The 14170-nt window shown below is 35.3% G+C and overlaps 1 protein-coding gene across 9 annotated transcripts in view; it reads right to left on the bottom strand.

Moving 5' to 3' along the window:
• BBX (BBX high mobility group box domain containing) overlaps positions 1-14170 on the bottom strand; it is a 278443-nt gene that overhangs the window by 164241 nt on the left and 100032 nt on the right. For 4 of the 9 annotated variants that reach the window (XM_058661831.1, XM_058661829.1, XM_004593214.3 and 1 more), the window contains one exon: positions 6184-6257. The exons of 2 other annotated variants lie outside the window; for them this stretch is intronic. The gene's annotated coding sequence lies outside the window, so the exon portion shown is untranslated. 3 more of the 9 variants (XM_058661832.1, XM_058661834.1, XM_058661835.1) reach the window with 2 other exon arrangements.

Raw genomic sequence — 14170 nt, 5'->3', positions numbered from 1 at the left:
CATGTATACAAACAGAATATTAAGGAAGTGTGATACACATTTTACATTAGAACACATAAAATTTTTGAGACAGACATGAACAACTTCCCTCCAATAGACCTAATTATTTTATTGAAAAATAGATTTCTCTGTAATAAATATCAGAATTAAAAAAACTTCAATGTTAAACATACTTAATTTATCTAACACCTTCAGAGTAGCACTAATTGCACAGAGACACTTGAATATATTTTTATACAATCTTTAATTAGTACATTTTACAGCCAGTAGACTGATCCTTCTGCTGAGAGGAAAGACATTGCTCAAATTTATTACATATAAAGTTTCTGAGTTTGAATCAGCTCATAAAGAGCTTTTGGGAAGTCTAAAATCACAGGTAGACAAAAGAGGATATCTTTCAGGTGATGCTGGATGCCAAGTTCAATGGAACATAGACTTAATGAAATGAAAACTATTAAACACACAAAATTGCCTCACTGCTGAACGGTTTATCTCAGAATCTATATACACCAAGATGGGTGATAATCCTACAAATAAAATCAGTTTCACAAAAGTTTTTAAATCTCAAAGGCTTGCTATCTTCCACTTATATTTTCTGTTTTAGATGTCAAATCACCAGAAACCACAATTAGTCTACAATTGAGACCACACACTCAAAAGATAAAAGAAAGTAAATCTAAGCCTACATCAACATCCAACACATAAATTTACTATTTACTCATCACTAATTCCAAGTACCCATCAACTGACTTATCTAACAGAAAAATACGTATTCCTATGTAATTGCAGCAGAAGGAAGTTATTACACAGATATTCAGTGAGTTACATGAAGACTATTACTGGAGAAATTAAAACAATTTTAGATTCTAAATTAGGAGCTTATGACAAAGCAAAGAAGGAGGAAAGAAAGAAAAGGGGGCAGTGAAGAAAGCAGTAGCGTAACAGTTATATCAAATTTTGGGCTCCATTATTTCTGCTGACAATATTTCAAATACTTAATCTTTTTTTTCTATTTATCAAAATCTTAAGTATACGACATTTCTCTGTTTGAAATTCCCAAGTGATTCACAAAGTACAACATTGCCTTGAAAAATGAGAACTGGCTTGACATAGTAAACAGAGGCAGAAACAACCTAAAAGATTAACTGTCTTGTTTCTCAAACTATTCTCAAATCAATTCCATTCCTAGATAACAAATATACACAGAAATCAAATTTTACAATGATTACACAATCAACTCTAATTCTAAAGTTCTTTAATTGATTCTTCCACTTGCAATAACTTTTATGCAGCGACTTTGAGCAACGCAAAGTGTGTGTGGGTTTTTTTTTTTTTTGTCTTAACATTTTCATTTCATTCCTTGGTACAGAGAAACAGCTACCTCCACTATGGGTGGAACAGTGCTCCAATTTTGCTTGGGGTAGTTCCAAACCCTAATGTGAGAGACAGGACCCATGTCACAGGAGTGAGACATTATCCAACAGAATTGGCACAAGCAAGAGAACAGAAGAGACATCAGAGCTGGTTCCCTCTGAGCACATCTGAAAGGTTGGGGAGGATATGGCAACAAGGCAGCTGCAAACACGGCAAGAAGAGAGCTCTGCCCAGACCATTTGCTAGCCTCTTCATCAACGTCTAAGAAAATAAAAGTTTGTTGCTTAAACCATTTAATCAGTTGGTACCTGTTATAACAGCCTGAGAAGACTAGATCAACCTTTAAAGAGTTTCTATTTTTTAAGATAATTTAACTCTACAATTAATCCAACTGAATAACTGAGTTACAAAGATATTCTATAAAGAGAATCTGAAATAACTGAATGATTATTCAACTATTCATTCAAAAGTAAATTACTTACATGTGTTCATGTGATATTTTAAACAAATGAAACTGTCAGTTTAGAAACAGCACAAGACTTTTAATCCTAAGACATATCACCAGGTTGTATTGATTCTGAGAATTCTTAGAGATTTCTCCAAGGAGTCTGAATTAGTGAATCCCTTATTGGAGAACAGTAACATAAAAACCAAAAAATAGAAATTGCTGATTCCTTTTGAACACAATATTTGTATTCATGGTGAAGAAATTGCAGTGGTGCCATCCCCTTTCTTGGACTTGCCGCACCATGATAAAAATTTTAACTTTTGTAACTTGATGCTGATCTCATTAATATTCAGATGAAGACCATATATTCATTATTGGCAATCACTTGTGTCTGTGTTTCTAAGTTCTCAGTGACAAGAGGTGAATTACTAGACTACAAAGTGGCTAATACTTCTGGAGGATTAAGTCTCACTCAGTAGTAGGACCAAAGTCACTTTAAATTTCTATTAAAACTGCAGAAGAGCAGTGCAATACCCTAGTGCAATGCCCTAGTGGCCAAATCCTTGCCTTGCATGTGCAGGATCCCATATGAACACCAATTCGTGCCCCAGATGCTCCACTTCCCAACCAGCTCCCTACATCCAGCCTGGAAAAGCAGCAGAGGATGGCCGAAAGCCTTGGGACCCCACACCCGCATGGGAGATCCAGAAGAAGCTCCTGGTTCCTGGAGTCAAATTGGATCAGCCTGAGCCATTGTGGCCAGTTGGGACATGAACCAGCAGACGGAAGATCTTTCTCTCTGCCTCTCCATCCCTCTGTAAATCTGCCTTTCCAATAAGAATAAATAAATATTTTTTTAAATTGCAGAAGAGCAAATAGGTTCTTATGTAACTTTTTTTTAAAGCTTTGGGATGTGGGTGTGTGTTTATATGTAAAAACAGACACATTTTAGATACATATCTATTATCAGATGTTTATCTGTAGTATTTCATAACACATTGGGATTCTTGGACTCAGGTACTATGTCTGTCACTGAACACAATTACCTCATTTAATTTCCTATCTCATTTAATTTAATAATCCTACAAAGCAGAGATTATCATCCCCATAGTAGAATGAGAAAAAGAAATTTCAGAGAGGTCAAATAACCACTAAATTTTTCCAGTTAAAAATTGCAAAAATTAGGATTTCTTGGGATCTAAAACTCATGTTTTGCTGTAATGTCTTGCCTCCTAAACTTACATAATTGATTTATTAAAAAAAAGCTGTCTTATAATGTTCCCTTTCCCCCAATCGTAAGGAACTATGAACCATCAAACAAAGCATTGTTTATACACTTTTCAATCACTAAATCACCTTAATCTACATAGGTCTGGTGGCAATGTTTTAATACTGGTGGGATTAATGAAGTCAATATTAGCTGAGGAATTCTATGTGCTAGTAATTTTCTATAAGACTTACAAGATAACAGGGTAAAGTCATTGTATAGTGAACATGACCTAGGTAGAATACCTTAGAAAACTCCTAGGATACAATTGTTAAGCTCCCTCAGTATCTGAATTCTTTAAAATGATTGTTAGAAACTGAACTTAAGTAGACAAAGGTATCTAGCTACCCTTATATCTAATACACTTATTACATCATCGCTGGGAAGAATAAAGCACCCATTTCCTCAATGTTTTATTACATCAAATTAGATAATATATGTCAAAGTTCTGTAATCTTTTAAATAAATGTAAAAATTTACTATGAGCAACATTATTTCTCTAAGCCTATACAAACTAAAGAAAAATTCAGTCTTTATAAAATTTCATTCATTTTAAAACTTAAAAATGTGTGTTTATTTTAATTTACTTGAAAAGCACAGTGAGAGGGGCTGATGTAAAGGCTCAATTGGCTAATCCTTAATCTTCAAGCACTAGCATCAAATATGAATGCCAGTTCATGTCCTGGCTGCTCCACTTCCCATTCAGCTATCTGCTTACAGCCTGGGAAAGCAGTGGAGAATAGTCCAAAGGGTTGGGACCTTGCAACCACGTGGGATGCCTGGAATAAACTCCCAGAAGTTGGCTTCAGATCAGCTCAGTTCTAGCTGTTGCAGCTATTTGGGTAATTAAAAAAATACTAAGGCTGGTGTTGTGGCACAACCAATTAAGCTGCCACCTATAATGCCAGCATCTTATTTGAGTACCAGTTCCATCCTGGACTATTACATTTCTGACCCAGCTCTATGCTAATACACTTGGGAAACCACTGGAAGATGGCCCAAGTACTTCAGCCTCTACCACCCATGTGAAAGACCTGCATGGAATTCTAGGCCTTTGGATTTGATTTGGCCCAGCCCTAGTCATTGTGGCCACTTAGGAAGTGAACTAGCAGTCAGAAGATCTCTCTCTTTCTCTGTGTCTTACTGTAACTGTCTTTCAAATAAAAATAAAATCTTAAAAAAGAAAAATATATGCTGTCCCTCCTTAATAACCTTTCCCTTTCTGAATCCTCCTAATAAGGCCACTCACAACCTATTACACATTCTTGTTCATGTGATTTGCTTTGGACAATGAGACATGAGAGATAATGACAAGTGCCACTTCCAAGCATCTGTTTTAAGAGTCATGATTCCATCACTATTTTCTTGTTCCTGCACAAGACTTGTGCATCTCACAAATGCTGCTTCTTTGTCTTCAGTTTAGGCATCAAGAGGAGATGAAGGAGAGTGGTAAGAAACTCATCAGGGTCATAAACAAAAAGGAGAAATTGGGAGTTCTTTTGACAATGAAATGTAACTCAGCCTTAAACAACTGCTACATTTTTTCCAGATTTAATCCTAACACGTTTTGCCAAGTAATATCTTACAGCACTTGTCTCCTAAGTCACACTCCCGGTTTCATACGATATATTTTCCTAATTAATACATTTAAGATGAGCATGCATGTATGCCAGAGTAGATAGTCTTGGCTTCAATCAAGTTTTCATCAACAATGTGAATACCTATTAATTTCTGTTTGCAGTCAATAAAACATTTTATTGCAGTAACAGGATTAACATTCAGAACTCTCAGATCCAAGAGATGGTTTACTTAGTGCCACACTAACACTGGTTAAAACTGAGTTTTCCAAATCGGTCAGATAAAGAGTACTGTTTCACTTTGTAGACTTGTATTCAATTAGAAAGTTCAGATTAGGTAAACACTGCCACAAAATTATGTTTCCTTCAATTTAACTAAATTTCCTTTTCAATTAGCAACTGAGAACATATTTGCCATTTCAGTATCAACCTTTTGGTATTCTATAATCTATTCTGCTAACTCACCAAAAATCATAATTAATTGTACTCTCACTGGCATTTTAAAATCCAGATTTTGAATTTTTAGTATGTGTTCCTTAAAAGATAGCATAGCAAAGAGAAAAAGTGGCAATTCAGTCTCATTCTTTTCAATGTCATTAAGGTTTTGTTGGTATTTACACTCTAAATTAACGGCATATGTTTTTACTATGTGTGCAACACTGGACAACAGCATTCAGAAGCTTTGTGTGAATATTTATAAACATATGCTAAAAACAAATGCTGCAGAAAGATTTAACAAGTTACCAAATAAAACTACCATAGGAGAAATTTCAGATTATTTCAGATTTCAACAAATCATCAGTTTGTCATAAAGTATTTAGATGAATTCCACTTTTCATTTCCAGCCTGGGATAACTATGCACATTTAAATAGCCATTAAATTAATACTAATGTATTATTGCCATATTTTTAAGAGTTTTTTCTATAACAACAGCTTTGAAAATCACCCAGATAGAAAAGGACAGAATAATAGTTATCTGAGTTTCAGATTTGATATAATTTGACACATATATATTTTTCAAATAGTTAACTTCTTCCTCATTATGTGATTTTCACATATAAAAGGGGTTTTACAATTCAAATGCACATGCCTCTATTATTCTTAATAATTCTAAAATGGCTGGGTTGATTTTTTTTTAATTAAGTCAACAGCAGTACAAAAATAACATAAAAAAGACCAATTTAATGTTTGCTTATATTCTTACCTACAAATATCCAGGACTTTAATAAACTGACTTTCACCAATGTTATACTACTCTGCAGAGAGTTTGAGACAGTCAATTTAAATAAGTTCAGAATTTCAAAAGAAAAATTAACTTACTTAATGATGGAGAGTAAACTGCCTCTTAAAAATAATTTTGACAAGAAAAAATATACAGTCGTCACACTTCCTCCTTCAAGGCGGAAGGCGAACTTCTCAGCGGGCAAGTTGAGATCAGCTTTAACAGCATGTAGTTCTTGACTGCCTCACTAGTGCCAGGGGAGTATGTAAGATGCACCTTCAGTGCAGCTCTTACCAGGTAAGTCAAGACTTTCCATTGTGATTTCAATGGAACATCAGAACTTCCAGCTTCTGTGATGCAGCAGGATTCTGTGAAAGAGCCACAGCAGAGCAGTTAAAATGGTGAGCCATGATGACCTTGCACACAAAGCTGACGCTCACTGTCTAGTGAAACAATCCCCGGAGAAAATCATCCAAATTAGACAAGCATTTCTATGCTAATGCCATGTAGAGAGAGAAGACTGGAGTACTGACTGTCAATTTAATTTTACATTTTTAAAAAAAATCACTAAAATTATATGAGATTAAGGTTATCTATTTGTAGACCAAGAATTATCATCATTTCTCAGCCTTTGGGCTATAATCCAGAGTAGAATTTCAGGCAAATCCCTTGGAAAACATGGGGTTAAACTGACATTGTGACTAATTTCAAGTTATTTTAAATGACCCAATTCAACTAGATGAACTGTGATTCAGACAGTGATATCTTTAAAATGGTCTTTTAAATGTTTAAAAGATAGTGAGGTAAAAGCGTTAAGTGGGAATAGACAAGCAGCTGAACTGAATGCGTTAACATTAAAAACTGTTAACAAAATATTATTTTCAAGCTATAAAAGATTAAGCTATAATTTGGAATGAGTATACATAACTTAAATGGAACATTTTACAATAACACTGTAAACAGATGTATTACTAAACTGTGAAATAAAAGTTACTTCATTTCTTCGTAAGAAATAGTCTCTGAGATGCCTCAGTAGCAGTACTAAATCCATACTCAACTAAAAAAGACAATTTCCTATTCCCAGCACATCATGACAACATATTTCTCTACAATCTGTAAGCTACACACTGTAGAAACTGGATAGCACTTACTAGCTTACAGTTCTGTCGATACTAACAGCTATTTTAAGGCTCAGCAAAGCATATTTTTTTTAGTCAGCTATATAATATGGAAGAAGTGGTTCTTCACATTAAATATCAAAAATGTGTAATGATTCATCAGAGTAATCCAATCTAGAATTAGATGAGTCAGTTGACACCCAGTGCTATTAATGAAAACAATAGCTAAAAAGAATGAATAAAATATTAAAAGGTCTCACGTAGCTTCACACAAGATACTACTTATTCATCCATACCTTTGAAAACATGGTTAGGGATGAAAGAATAAATTCACATCTTTGAAGCAAATTACAAAGGACCCAGGAGTAGTTTCAAATTCAATTCCTACATTTGGATTACATTTTATGATGGAAATATGTATCTTCAAACTACTGAAGAAATCACGAAAGTCTGTTCTTGGATTATCATAACAGGCAACTACCATTTACTAAAAGTTTTAAGAAAATATTATTAGTTGTGCCTCATATTCAGTTACTTTTTCATATAAATGCTTAAAAGCAAGTATATAAAGAATTATTAAATATAAAATTTAAAAATCATGAAGTGAATCAATACAAATAAATGTCAGACAAAGAAACTGACAAACGAAAGATATATAATTTGTACTGCCACAAGTGAGAGGGCAGGGCCCACCATCAATTAGGACAGCAGGGGCTTAACAGTTATTTTGGAAAGGGAGGCTATATGAGATACAAGAAGGCTGGATGATCCAGCAGGGGGAAAATGCTCCAAGCATGGAATGTAACCACAATGACCTGAACATCCTTTACACCACAGCAAAACTCTACAGATGTTTTGTGTGAGCTATCCAGTAAACTTCTGCATTGTCTGGGTCTAACTTTGGCTTCTTCTCAACTCTCATCCATCCTCACTGAGTCTTGGATTCCTGATTCTCCATGATCAACTCCCATTGCCTCTTTAAGGACTTCTCTTTCTTTGTTCAAGGCCTTCTGCTTCCCTTCCCTCTCAAATCCTGGCCCTTACTGTTCTGCCACAGCTTAAACTCCCTCTGAGAAACTTCATCACACTAAGTGAGACAGTTTCTCTTAGACATCTGATATGTGCCTCCTTTCATAAACAAGGCATCTAACTCGATATACGGGGGGAAAAGTATCTTAAAGATGTGGTTGAAGTAAACATTAAAGCTTCCTAACGCAGGGGAGAACAGAAGGGAGGCGGAGAAACTTGGGGAACGGAGAAGGGAAAACCCAGTGTCAACTAAGCTGTATCAAAAAACTTCCTGACGCAACTGTCTCTCCAATACAGTAAACACATTGCCCCTTGGGTATTAGGTTTTGAAAAGCTTATTACACTAAAAAAAAAAATAGGTGCTACTTCTTAATATGAGGCAAACTCCCAATTAGTGTTAATATCTAATATAGCATTCAAAGGCACTTTGTGGCAAAAATCGTATTCTACGCCAAAATTGTGCGTTTTGCCCCCTGAAGCTACTACTACATGGTCGGTGCAGGAGAGATTCCAGGGTAACCATGCTGCCCAATTGCATATTTAATCCCAATGAATGACTGTTTTTCTGATGTTTTCATCAAATCTCTGGATAACAGATTAAGATTTAACTAACTCATATTCATACACACCCCTAATTCAATCAAGTTCAATAAAAGTCATTCCGGACTAAAATGATTTGCTAAGGAACAGTTAGTTACATTCAAATGAAGAAAAAGCTAGGCATGACACAATGCATAGTAAATCTGCCTCTCTTTTATAGAACAAGAACAAAAATAACTAAGCTGTGAAAATAGGAAACAATTTCCTCCTCATCTCCTGAACACAGAATATCCATGCTTTTATACCTGGAAGTGGGGTGGGACAGAGGAATTGAGGAAGCAAATTTCAAAATGATTACTTTCAAATATGTTTATGCTTTAAAAGGGTTCATATTACTAGTCTAAGAGTCAGGATGACCTTTCGGAGTCCACACAAACTCAGGACATAAATCAAGAGTTCTAACATCTGCTCTAAATAGTCCACTGAATTTCCCCATTTTTTCAACTAATATATTCCAAACTCCAATTCATAATACAGTTTTTCTTAAAAAGATTTTTTCCTATTATAAAATGGTTCCTTCTCCACATGAATACAATTCTGGCATTTTCCTAAACTCACATTTACATACATAAATGATTATAAATGCATTTAAACACAAATTTCAACTCTTAATTCAGGGCAACGGAATGATGTAGACATGCCTGTACAAAACTTTTTGCTTGATTTAACTGAAGTTTTGCCTGTCCTGTTAATGCATAAGTAAGGTTTCTCCCTCCAACTACTGTATGCATTCTTTTACTATCAACAGGGCATCCAACACATTACACAGTATTATAGTACTGAAAACGATGCTACTTTACCAGATTTACATAATTTTGGCCTATGTAGCCCATTTCTCAGGTCACTGTGGTTTACCACAGGCCAAAGGCCTAGAAATGATGAATGGATAGGCTGACCTCCAGTTGTGCTATTGCTGAAATAAAACATGTTCATATAGACAAAGAAAACTTTGGGGACATATATACACAAAGTAAAATAGTAAGACACAATCTGAGTATATACAACAAATAGTAAGACACAATATGAGTATACACAACAAGTTTGTTAAAATCATTCCTTGTCTTTTTTAGTCACAGCCTAAACCACAACCATTTTATAGATGTTTCTTGCCATGTACTAATTGTTTAAATAGGCCTTCAATGGGAAGTAAACACATTTATTTATATATACATATTTATATAACTATACATATATACTTACTACTTTATTTTTAATTAACATACAGAAAGCATACATATTTATAAGATACAGTGTAATATATTAACTACTTTGTGTAATATCCATTGAGGATAAATATATGCATCTTCTCAAATATTTAACATTCCTTCATGATGAAAATTTTCAAATTCCTTTTTTCTAGTTTTAAGAGATATATACATTACATTATCATTATTTGTGGTCACCCAAGCACCCATTTTTAACTGTCATTACAAATGACAACTACACCAAGAACACAAGTTGTTTAAAACACAAACCTGAATTACCTCTTAGTCACCTACCCACTTCGACCTTTGCATTCCCTCACGACCTGAAGCCCTGCAGTTAAAATGTACTAAGTATAGTAATAAAGGCAAACAAGTCTTAACAGTTGCCTTGAAATGCTAGCAACAAGCCCAACTGACTATCCTTAGTCATTACAGATTTGTCCATTTGTTTGGCCTTCACAATAATGTGCAAATATATATGTTTCATATATAAATAAATATGAAATATAATGGCATATGTAATATGTTATATGATATAATACATATTTAAAATCCTAGCACGTGTTATTTTAAATGAAGTATATGAATAAACGAATATGTAGATTTATTTATTCATATATTTATATTATATATAAATACATACATATAATATAAAAATATATGAAATCTAATGGCAAGATGAATGACTAGAAAATTCCCACCCATTTAGTTTTCAACACTGCACCAATTTTGAACTTGTATTTCCATAACTACCTGAATACACAGAATATGATGTTTTTTTGCTGTATGAAAATTTAAAATCACGTAATATGTGTTTTCAACAACATTTTGCTGCTTTCCTGAAACAGATGATCTAGTTGGATAATCACATACACACACAGACAAGTTACAGAATAATGGAGCAATACATAATAAATCCTAAAATTATAAGCAAAAAAATAGAATAGAATCTAAAAGGATGTCTGTACACAGAATACAGTCAGACCTAAAGCACTGACAGGCACTTGGGAAATGAACGGACAGGATGAGGAAGATGTTAGAGGGTGACGGAAGGTTCGACACTTAGCTTCCTGGCAGGGACATTAGGCAGATCTGGGTGAGGCACAAGGTTCACATCACACAGTGGACATGTAGCCCAGCAGTGAAGGTCCACTGTGTGATGCAAGTAGCCCTCATGGGAGCTCCTGGGCTTGAGCCCTCGCTCTACTCCTGGCTCCAGCTTCCTGTGCACGGTGGGAACGGTAGGTCCCTATCACTCAGGGGGAGACTTCCCACCCCCCGGCCTCCACCTGACTCCAGTGCAATCCCGGGGCATTTGGGCAGAAAGCCAGTGGTTGTGATATCTCTGGCTTACTCTCTCTGGTGTCCTCTCTCAATCTCTCTCTCGACAAATAAACAAAACAAAACAAAATTTAAAACAAGAAACTGGGACAAAAAATGTGGGCAAATGAGAAAACAAAATGATTTTCTCTTTATTCTGCCCATGGTCTCCTAGAACAATATTAGCAACATGGTGTTATACTAAAGCTACTGACGTTAGGGCCTACTACCTTGCAATTGTGGGACAATTTTGCGTTTCCCCGAGTCTCTACTCCTCATCTGTGAAATGGGGATAGCAGTCCCTACCATCTCAGGTATCTTAAAAACCATGGAAGCTATCACAAATAAAAAAACTCTTGGTTAAATAAATGTTAGTATTCTTGGAGTTAAAATTAAGTAGCGATAAAGCATTTGAAACAGTTATATTGTTAGAAACATTGAGATTTGCCTTAAACATTCTCAACATTTAGATGCTAAATGAAGAGCTAGTTGCTTATATGGCGTATCATCAGATTTTATTTTTACTTAGGTGGCTTTAATTTGCTTAATTCTTACAGTCTGAGCAACCACATCTTATTCTTATCAGTATACACTAGCTGATTTGATAATATGGCTATTTTATACTAATGATTATTTACCATGAGATTGTGGTTTTAAGAAGTATGGCAGAACCATGAATTTCTGCAATTTCGATAGGCACAGGTAGAAAATGAGTAGGCGTTATTCTAATGAGATGGCTTGGCAGGGAGGCACTAAATGCCTCTTTTATACTCCTATGAACTACATGAACGTGCCTTTGACCTTCTCAGGCAAGGGAAATTGCACATTTAAAGCAGAAAGAATTTTACTTCCAGGAAGAATATAAAAACATGCTTGCCAGCAGCTAGCTACACCAGGAATAATGACAAGGGAACTCCTCCCAGATACTTAGGGAAGATTCATTAGCTCTATCAAGCCACAGAGCATTAAACTGGAAAATAAACGGTTAGAATTGTCCCAGCCCCATCACTCCCTCAGCCAACACCACTGTGGAATATTCCTCAGAGACTGTAAATGTTGACCTACACAATATAGGAACTAGCATGAACCTTCACGCAGAGTTCTGCAAATGAAGCCCACTGGAGAAACCTCGAGACCTCCTTGCCCTTTGAAAGAAGAACGAATTCCCTTGGTGACTTTTAAGTGGGCAACAACTCATAATATAATGTCACTACAGGAAAAGAAAGCATTGGTCCAAAGTCATTTTATAAAAAAGGAAGTCGGTAGCCAGCAATTTATGTAATTTTAAATGAAAAATACTCTGTTCCAGGAAGTAAGATACTAAACTTCCTACTTTTCCCTTTATCACCTTATTAAATTACACAAAAACAATTTAAAGAAATATAAATATATAAATACAGTTAAAATTTAACGATGTCACTATTCATATTAAGATTGTTACTTTAAAAAAATTTCTACCATCCAGACACACCCTTTTACGTATGCCTCATGTATTTCCACAAGTTAATTTACTGGAGAAAAAAAATCTTCCTTCAGACTTTTTAATTGAAAATTCAAACAAGTTGATTTAAAAATGTCTCACGAATAATATCAATTTACTTCCTTCTGAAATCATTTACTTGCAATGCATTATTCTTACAGCAAATAATGTCACATAGTAATTGGTTATTTAAATCAGGAAACTCCCAGAAATATTCCTTAGAATGTACAGGTGAAGAGTTTTCATAGGTAAAATCAAGCAAGAGCTAGGAAGCTTAGATGCCAGGACAAAAAGATATTCAACTGGTCCATGACCAAACTGGGACAATTCTCCAGGTATCCAAAGTGCTTTTTCCCATCATGCCATCCTCATAGGCAAATGAGAGTTAGAGGCTGGTCAGTGCAACCTCTTTGGCCATACAGCAGATGAGGCGCAAGTCGGTCAGAACCTAAGCCCCCTCCACACTACTCTTCTACAATTCTATCCGACAGTTTGATGTATAGTCTGTCATTTTTACAGTATAGCAGGAGATTCCAGGCCAGATCGCATCACATCCCTACTGTTGCAGTTGTTCACAGCAGCAAGGTTCAGATGGAAAAGTATCATTAAAAAGGGCTGTGCCCAGAGATATGGAATCAACTAGGGTGTTCATCAACAGGTGCAAGAATAAAGAAAATGTGCTCTCTCCACACGAAGGAATATTATTCAGATACAGAAAAAGAGCAAAATCTTGACATATGTGGAAAAAATGGAAGGAACAGGAAACCATTATGTGAAGTGAAATAAGCCAATAATAGACAAACACTGCACGTTTCTCATATGTGGAAGCCTGAGAGAGAGGGAGAGACGGAGTGGGTGGGGGTGGTGAGGAGATCTGGAGAAGACTGATTCCTGGAGGCTGGAGAGCAGAACACAAGAGGACAGAAGCAGGTGGCACAGTGCCAGCCAAACGGCTACACAGAAAAATTTTGTTCTCCATGTTCCACAGCACAGTGGAGGCAATTGCAGTTCAGAACAATGTTCTACATGTTGTATGAAGCTGGTAGGCTCCAAACATAAAGAAAGGATAGGAAATAGGCTAATTATCTGGTTTTTCAGCTTATGTTAGAACCTACAGTGAAATTCTGCACTGTATCCCATAAAAGTATTGCATGTTAATCACACAGGGGAAAAAAAAGGTTCAGTCAGAGAATGTTTCCTGGCCCTAGAATATTTTCATAGTTCTAGTTTGAAGACAAAAAAAGATACCTTTTACCTGTAGAAGCAAGCATAAAAATTATTTTTCTGCTTCGAAATATTTTTATAAATATCTTACATTAAAAAATTAATCGCAGTAATACATGTGTAGGGAAAGGGATATTTGAGATTTCTCTGTATTTTCTGCTCCTACCTGTTAGAAATCCAAAACTGTTCTAAAACAATAAAATATATTGAGAGAAAATGTTCTTGTCAATTTGCTTATCTTTTAACAATATGGACATTATATAATACACTGACTGCAGTATGACAGTTTTGAGTATATGAGCAAT

Source organism: Ochotona princeps, chromosome 3, assembly GCF_030435755.1.
Source record: "Ochotona princeps isolate mOchPri1 chromosome 3, mOchPri1.hap1, whole genome shotgun sequence".
NCBI lineage: Eukaryota > Metazoa > Chordata > Mammalia > Lagomorpha > Ochotonidae > Ochotona > Ochotona princeps.
The sequence above is the reverse complement of the archived record's forward strand: the minus strand, read 5'-3'. Positions and strand labels throughout refer to the sequence as shown.